The sequence below is a fragment of the Myotis brandtii genome, unplaced genomic scaffold (genome assembly GCF_000412655.1).
Source record: "Myotis brandtii unplaced genomic scaffold, ASM41265v1 scaffold57, whole genome shotgun sequence".
NCBI lineage: Eukaryota > Metazoa > Chordata > Mammalia > Chiroptera > Vespertilionidae > Myotis > Myotis brandtii.
In genome coordinates this window covers 1,698,463-1,707,286 of record NW_005370133.1, presented here as the reverse complement: position 1 = coordinate 1,707,286, position 8,824 = coordinate 1,698,463, and the positions used below count along the sequence as shown (strand labels likewise).

General features: G+C 53.3%; 1 protein-coding gene across 1 annotated transcript in view; it reads left to right on the top strand.

The window, feature by feature from the left end:
- Nucleotides 1-8,824, top strand: part of TTC22 (tetratricopeptide repeat domain 22) — a gene marked incomplete at its 5' end in the record, with an annotated part of 20,114 nt that overhangs the window by 4,452 nt on the left and 6,838 nt on the right. The window lies entirely within an intron of this gene.

Below are 8,824 nucleotides of genomic sequence, written 5' to 3'. Positions count from 1 at the left end.
AGGGGGGGGGGGGGGGGTGATGAGTGCCGTGCTTTTGGCTGGCGGGTGGTGAGGGTGACCCCTTGAAAACCACTGGGAATCTAGGGTGGATGAAGTGTTGAGGGAGAAAAGGTGGGTTTCCATGTATCATTAGCGGGGTCTGGAAGGATGAGGGCAGAGATGAAGTCACAGTTGGGGCCGGGGGAAGGAGGAGATGGGACTGCAGAGCAGCAGTTGTGGGACCCAGTTGAGAGGGTCACCACCCACAGCAGCACAGCTGGGTGAGCAGCTGATGGTCTGACCCACCAGTGCTGCAGCTCCAAGAGACTCCATCCTAATGGGGTGGGACTGTCCCAGGCAGGAGGAGCCCCTGCCATTCAAAGGATGAAGAGCAGCTGAAGAACCAATGAACAGCTGCTCATCCTATATAATAAATGGCTAATATGCAAATTGGCCCTAACGGAGGAACTACCAGGAATGACCAGTCGCTATGACACACACTGACCACCAGGGGGCAGATGCTCAACTCAGGAGCTGCCCCCTGGTGGTCAGTGTGCTTCCACAGGGGAGCTCCACTCAGCCACAAGCCGGGCTGATGGCTGCAAGTGCAGTGGCGGTGGTGGGAGTCTCTCCCGCCTCCTTAGCAACACTAAGGATGTTCACCTGTGGCTTAGGGAGCGGGCCTAAGCCATCTTAGACCCAATACCCTGGGGAGCAGGCCTAAGCTGGCAGGTGGACATCCCCCAAGGGCTCCCAGACTGCAAAAGGGCACAGGCCGGGTTGAGGGACACCCACCCCCATGCACGAATTTTCGTGCACCGGGCCTCTAGTCTGCTAATAAAATTACAAGAGAAAACATTATAAAAGCTGATAATTTGGCCCATAATCCAAAAATAAGCAGAGTGTTTGTGTGTGTGTGGGTGAGTGTTTATGACTTCCTTTCCCAGCTCTTCATTCCCTTTCCTCTTTCTCAAATTACAAAAATATGATCAGGCAGATTGCTTTTATCTGTCATTCCTTCCCTCCTCCCATCCCCCTTACACACTTATACACACACACACACACAGAGTCACAGATCGATTCTTGGTGGCAAATCTCAAGGTTGAGTGGGTATTAAGAATATTTTGGAATTAGACCAAGTTAAAATTCTGTCTCCATCAGCAAATCATTTCACCTCTCTAAGCCTCAGTTTCCTTATCTGCAAAGTGGGATTCTAACATCTGTCTCAGGGTTTCTGTGTGGATGAAGTGAGAGAACATGAAAGGCTCCAGGCAGATGCAGATCGCATTAGGGGCCCAGCCTGTCTCCCTGCCCACCCTCTGGCCCCACAGCACTTTGCTGTTGCTGTTAGCAGAGCCATTCCCAGCCTCTAGCTTATCTCAAGGGATCTGCCCCCTAGAGGGGAACCCTGTGTCTCCCTCTATCTTCCCCCACCAACGACTGTCTAGCACAGAGCTGGGCACCCAGAAGGAGTTTGTGACTACTGTTAAGTTTAATGTAGTTGAATAACTGAATTTTAAGTCTTAAAATCCCTATTATTTTTTTTATAAATAAGATGACTCAAACTCATAATTCTTAAAGAAGTAATTTCCCCGTCCCAAGCTAACTCACCTACTTGAGTTTCTTCCCTTTCCCCGTAGTTTACACATGCACATGTGCAGGGCTGCAGGTTCTCCACCCCTGCACACAGCTCAGGGCAGGCCTGCCCTGCAGTGGGTGCCCTCTGCCCCAGCCTGTGCCCAGGCATGGAGCTCAGAAGTTCACATTCACTGTTGCATTTGATTTTTATTCAAACCTCACAGACACTCTGCCAGCTGAGTATTGTGATTCCTTACTGTACCAAGGACATAACAGGCTCAGGGGTGGAAGTAACTTGCCCAAGGCGACCCATTGTACCAGATTCCACCTGGCCAGCAGGGGCAGGTGGGGAGGCAGGCAGTGCTAGCAGGCTGGCCTCACAAACAAAGGTGTGGACATTCCCCATCTCCACACCCAGCGGGTGGGGACCTAGCAGGAAGGCCAAGGACACAGCCAGTCAGCAATCCCGAGGTCCCCAGTGCGCACGCACAAACACACACATACACACACACTCCACAAATCTAAGTGGTTTGATTTGGTTCAACTAGGAAAGGAGATAAATGACTGCTGGCTGATGAGCTAGGTACTGTGCACTCATGTGCTTTTCATAGATTAGCTCACTCGGTCCCAGAAATGCTGGGAAATCAGAACTGGTATTAACTCCATTCTACAGATGAGCAAGGAGAAAGAAGTAGATTCAAGTCTCTGGGACATAAAGCCCAGGCGAAGGGACAGCTTTCCCGAGGCTCTAGCTCCATCCCTCTGATGGCCTTGGTGTCACTCACATTTGCATATTAGCACATTCTGAGTTTGCTGCTGGCTTCTCTCCCTGCTTACCTGGCAAAGTTTGGGAACTGAGTCTCCCCTCCTCATTTGATACAGGACCCAGAGCCAAAGCCTTTAGCATCATCGGACCCAACTGTTTCTTTTACAGGAGAAAAGATAAAGTCATTTAAGGGTACACACAGCACCTGTGGGACCTATGGGAGGAGCTGAGAAAATGCAGGCATCACTGCCGTTACTACTGAGGGTGAGGCACTTCTTAGACCCACCCAGCCTCTACCGGTGCCAGAGCTGGATTTGGACCCAAGACTAGACGGGTCTCCCTTTTCTCTGGAGACAGTGGAATAGAGAGAGAAGTGGCTCAAGGCAGTCTACAAGCCTGGGGACCAGTGCAAAGCAAAGGTGACCCACAGGGCCTGGGTTTGCAGGGCAGACCTGGGTAGGACCAGAAAGGGTGACAACAGGGAGCTGCGGTTGACCTGATCGGATCTTAAGATTCACACAGAACCCTCCAGGGAACACAAGACAGGGAGGCACCAGTGACTTACTTCCATGGCATAGCACCCATCCTTCAAATCCCCTCCACCCGTCACACGGACCACACCGCCACCCCTGTGGCTCAGGCAGGCCAGGTGGATCATCGCAGTTTGTAGAGGCAGAAGCTGAGGCCCAGGCTGAGCCAGCAGCCTTTCTAGGCAGGGGTGGCCTCCAGTCCCATCCCTCTGTTTACTCCCCACACCCGCTGGAGAGGAGAAGCCCTCTGCGCTGCCTTTCTGTGCACGCCCGGCAGGTGGCAGGGAAGGCCCAGGTGGGGTGGGGCGGGGGCAGGCCTCGGTGTGCAGACCAGGGAGGCTGCTGTGTCCTCACAGAGGACTTTCCAGTTGTGCAGGCAGAACACGCTCCTGAGTCCGGCCACCTTGCTGTGCCTTTTCTTTCTGCAGTGTCAGCTTCCACAGGGTTGGCCTGCTGAGGTGGGGAGAACAGGGACATTGGAGGGAGGCAGGTCTGAACTGGATCCGGACACTTCTGCCCTGTCCCAGGCTGTGGGGCTGGGCTGGTCTGAGGCTTTTTCTCAGCCTCTGCGTCCTCACCTATAAAAGGAGGAGGATGCCTGGCACCTCGGGCTGCTGTGAGGATCCAGGGCCACGACGCACTACATGCCCAGTGGATAGTCCATGCTCAGAAATGTTCACTCCCTTCCCTGCTCATTGCCCCTTCCCTGGGAGAACAGGAGTCAGCTGTCAGGAACTAACTGGCAAATGTAAAGTACAGCAGTCATCAGGGCAAAGTTCAAAGGGCAAGGCGAATATTTTCCTTAAGAACCAACAAGGTCCCTGGCTAGCCTATTCAGATGCCCATAGAATCATAAGCCATTGGTATACTAACCCATAGAATCGTAAGCCATTGGTATACTAACAGAGCTTCTATTGAGATCTTTGAAATAGCCTAGCCCCCTGCATTTCCTTCTTTGGTGGGGGGGTCACCTTTCAAAGTAAATAGAATGGCTAAGATCCATCCTTGTACCTCCGAGTTAACACAAACCTGCTCTGTAATAGCTTATCCTCATCCTACTAGTCTCTGCTGGTTCACCCAAACCACCGTTCACCCACCGCTGTCACTGACCCACCCAACTGCAGGATCGTCAGGCTTTCCTGAGGGTTACAACTTCTGATCCTTTGGCTCATTTTCAAAAGACCCACCAGCCAGCCCGTTCTCACTGGGCTCCCCGCAGTGGGCCCCACCCCCCAGAGTCTCTAATTTCGTGAGTCAGGAATCTGCCCTTCTATCAATTCCCAGGTGGTGCTGATGCTGTGGGTCCCGGGATCACACTTTGAGAACCACTGGTCTAGGGTAGTTGGGTGCAGGGACTCTGGGGCTAAGCTGCCGAGTTCCCAGCTCTGCTACCTTCTAGCTGGGCCACTCTGCGCCACAGCTGCTTCATCTATAAAATCAGGATAATAAGTCTCTACCTCATAGGTGAGTGTGGAGAGGGCGGGAAGCGTTAACACAGGCAAACCGTGTGCCTGGTGCATAGCAAGTGCTCCATAAAACTTGCTGTGATCAGCATGGCAAGAAAAGCACCATCCTAGGTTTCGGTCCAGGCTTTCATGCTGGCCGTGTGTCTTTAAGGACATCACCTCGCCTCCATTTTCCCATCTGTGCTAAGAGGGTAGTGACAACCCACTTTACATTCCACACAGGGTGTGCTGAGGCTCGAGTGGCATCTGTGCGCGTGCACTTCTTAGACGATAAGCATTGCATGAACACTTGCAGCTGGGTGCTCTGGGGAAACGTTCACTCGACGTCCGAGAGACCTGGCCTGAGCACCAGGTTATTTAAATACTAGACTCTCTGCCTCTTTGAGGCTCGGTTTCCCCATCTCTAAAAGGAGGGAAATAATAGTGAGAGCCTCAGAGAAGCTGGGAAATGTCCTGAGAACCCCTCTCCGAGGTCTAGTCCTCACTCCCACCTTCAGTTAGTACCGGGGTCTAAGGATTTCGAATCAGGTTCAGGTCTGGCACGGCACCTTGCCCAGTCCCCTCCCACAGATCTGCCCCGAGGAGCAGCCACATCTGAGAGCCCTCCAGCTTGAAGCCTGGGCTGACTCACACACTGGCCAGCCCCCTCTTAAAGGCCCCAGAAGCCCCAGCTCGAGATAAGGATGTAACAGGAGAAAGGGTGAGCCGTCCTGTCCACCAGATCCCTTGCCAGGCAGGCCCTCAGTAAACACCCTTCTGGCAGAGGTCTTTGCAGCCGCCCCCCCCCACCCCCCGCCCGCCCAGGCTGCCTGCAAACATCTTGCCTCTGGGAGCCATCAACTCTGGAAGTGAATTCCTTGCGGCGTAAGAGGTTTCACAGCAACTTTATTCTCCGGGAGAGAGGTGGAACAGCCCTTCCCTTCTCCAGGAGCGGGGAGCAGTCAGAGGCCTGTTTAATTTAATTTAACGCACGATGGCTTGCCAGGTTGCCCCTGGTAACAGCTTCAGCTGCTGCTTCAGTTACAACCAGAAGAATTTTTAAAGAGACAGCCCATTTCAGGGCCAGAATTGCACAGCAGAGAGAATAGCTTCATCACGGAGCTAGAAGATTAAACCTCAGGCACAACAAGGTTTCAGATCAGATCCATTTAAACAATTAACTCCATTCCGTATTTACCACCCCATAAGCCCTCCTGCAAGTGTAACTCTTAAGCGGGAATCTAAAAAGGGACTGTGTGTGCGATGTCATACAGATGTCACTCATCTAGCTACTTTTCAGGAAATCAGTTTCAGTCTTCTAGTCCAGTGGTTCTCAACCTTCCTAATGCCGCGACCCTTTAATACAGTTCCTCATGTTGTGGTGACCCCCAACCATAAAATTATTTTCGTTGCTACTTCATAACTGTAATTTTGCTACTGTTGTGAATCGTAATGTAAATATCTGATATGCAGGATGTATTTTCATTGTTACAAATTGAACATAATTAAAGCATAGTGATGAATCACAAAAATAATATGTAATTATATATGTGTTTTCCGATAGTCTTAGGCCACCCCTGTGAAAGGGTCGTTCGACCCCCAAAAGGGTCGCGACCCACAGGTTGAGAACCGCTGTTCTAGTCGAAGGGGAAGGAGAGGAAACTGAGTTGTCCCTGCAATTCGAGCATACTGCCACCAGGTGGTAGTATTGTTTGCTTAGTTCAAACCATAGCCAAGCTCTTGAATTACTCAAGCATATCAGAGTGGTGGTGAAACCACTGGATTTTTAACCCCTGACACTAACTTCTGTGTGACCTTTGGTAAGTTGCTTCACCTCTGTGGTCTCAGTGTCCTCAGAGATATAATAAGGAGGTTGGTCAAAATAATTGAGTATTGTGGACAAGGCTTGAGGCTAGGACTATGAAGGCATGAGTTTAACTCCCAGCTCTGTCATGTACTATGTGACATAATTTAATTTGTTGCAACCTGAATACCAAGCAAGAGAATGGCTATGAGCCAGGGAGAGCCCTGAGGACACCACATTACTCTCCCACACTGGGGACCTGTGGAGGCGAGAAAGGTGCCTGGGACCCTCGGGGATCTGCCAAAAGGGAGCACAGCAGGGTGTGGAGAGTGGGTGGAGAGTGGATTCCAGGGCCTGAGGCCTCATTGCCCCGTGGGGAACTGAAATAGGCCACAGTGGGCAGCATGGCCTCCTAGACACCCCTAACTCCATTCAGCTTTAACCCAAACCAGGAGAACGGGAGCAAACATTAATGGAGCGAGTACTCCAGGCTGGGTGCTGCTTCACATACCTATGAGGCTGGTATTATCATCCTCCTTTGCAGATAAAGACACAGCCCGAGGTGTAACTCACCAGCCCCGTGCCAGCCACTGGCCACCAGCCTCTGCTCTTTGTGTTACAGCCCCCAGGTCTACTAACCCTGCACTCGCTTGTGGCCACACCTCCTCATAAGGAGCCTGAGAGGGGGAGCAGGTTCGGTCTCTACCTACCATGACTCAGTGTGGCCAACCTCAGAGTGGGCCTGGGGTCAGAGGTCATGAGATCACACCTACCAGCAGCCAGGGAGCTTGAGGCACACATGCCTTCAATCTTTCCACGGTCAGGACCAGATCCGAAGTCCAGGTCTTCAGCCAGCTTGGCCCACAGTGTTGTCCCATGAATCCGAGTTCCCGTCCCACATCCCAGGTCCTCTGTAGGTGCATCAGGGAAGTTACCCAGCAGCTGACCTCCGCTGTGGCTTTGGCCAGGGTTCCCCCCTGAGCTCTCAAGGATGCCCTTTAACACTTGAGACCTGCTTCTCTCCCCTCCGGACAGCCCTGTTCCAGCTAAAGCCCCCTACACACACTCCCTCATACAGAACAGGATTCCTCTCCAAGGTGAATGTAAAAACACGTTGGATCTTGGCACTCCCTGGCTCTAACCCCTTCCATGGCTCCCTGCTGCCCTGTGGATGAGCTCCAGGTCCTAAGCCTGGCACTCAGAGGCTCCCCCTGGTGTAGCCCTGCTGGCTCACCCCGCCCCCCTTCCAGCCCCCTGGGGCTGCACGCAGCCCCCGACACACCGTGCTCACTCATCTCAGCTTTTGCACACGCTGTCCCCTCCGTCTGGAATGCCTCCTCACATCGTACCCACTGGGTTGGTTCCTACTTGTCCTTGGGAACCCTGCTCTGGCTCGCTGTCCTCTGGAAGCCTGGGGGTACCCCTGGGCCTAGTAGGGTACCTCCTCCCATACCCCTGGTGTTCCTTTACTCTGGGTCTGTGGTTCTGACTTTCCTGCCAGACCAGGAACTCCTAAAGGCAGGACCTGCCTCTCTCCTCTCCTATCCCCAGGGCCCAGCCTGGGCCACACAGGAAGATACCTGGGGAGGAGCCGCTGAGAAATGCAATTAGTGGGGCCTCCTCTTGGTAGTGGATCTTGGTTCACTCACTGGGATCTGACTCACAGGTTCCCTTCCTCTCTTCCTCCCTCCAAGCTCATCCATGGCCTCCCCAGAGCAGCTGCAACGTAACTTGCGAGCTTTAGCTCCCCACACCACACCTCACAGGCCACGCTGCAGCTCACCAGGCTGCCCACACAGCTCCATGCTGAGCCCTCCATCAGTGCCCTTGTCCCCCGCCCCACCCTCTGAAATACCCCTGCCATTCAAAACCCACCCACAGCCCATCCTCTGCTAGACTTTGTCTCCATCCTGCTATATTTGCCTGCATCCCTCTCAGGGCCTTGATCAAACTCTGCCTTGTGGTGAGGGAAGCATGGGCTTTGGAGACTAACAAGGGGGTTCAAATCCCAGCTTTGACATCCGCATACTGTGTGAACGTGAGCAAGGCACTTCACCCCTCTGAGCCTTAATATGTTCCTCTGTAAAATGGGATGACACCCAGGTGTTGTGAGATTGAGGTCATCGGTACCGGGATCCTGGCACGTGGCAGGCACTCAGTCAAGCCCTATTATTTACGCCTAGGTCTGTTTCCGGCCAGGCTGCGAGCCCATCTGGGCCAGGGTGCGGCTCCCTTCAGTTCCACATCCCCACCGCACCCAACACTGGGCCTCACACCACAGATGCCCAGAAATGCTGGCTGCACTGAATGCATTCACCCCAGCTGCTAGGAGTCGGGGGCGGGGGGGAGGGATGATGGGGTCTGAGCTGAGGGAGCCGCAGTGTGGTGGGGTGAGTGCAGAAAGGAGCCTGGAGCTCATCGACAGGAGATGAATGCAGAGGGAGGGGCTGGAGCCTGAGCAGAGCTGCTGATATGCACTGGGGGTTTTATTGGTTTTCATTAAAATTCCTTCCCGAGGCAGGAACAGCTACTCCCATAAATAACAGCATAAATATTTTATCTGGTGCCCAAGTCGGTCTAAATGCACGGCAAGGTTGGCAAGAATAACGATGGGAGATGGTTCAGGGGGGTCCTGGGCCTCAGCTGAGCTCACTCAGCATGGCTTTCTCGGGAAGGTGGGAGCTGAGGGGGGTGCCAAGGGGGGGAGTGGGTGGACGGCGGG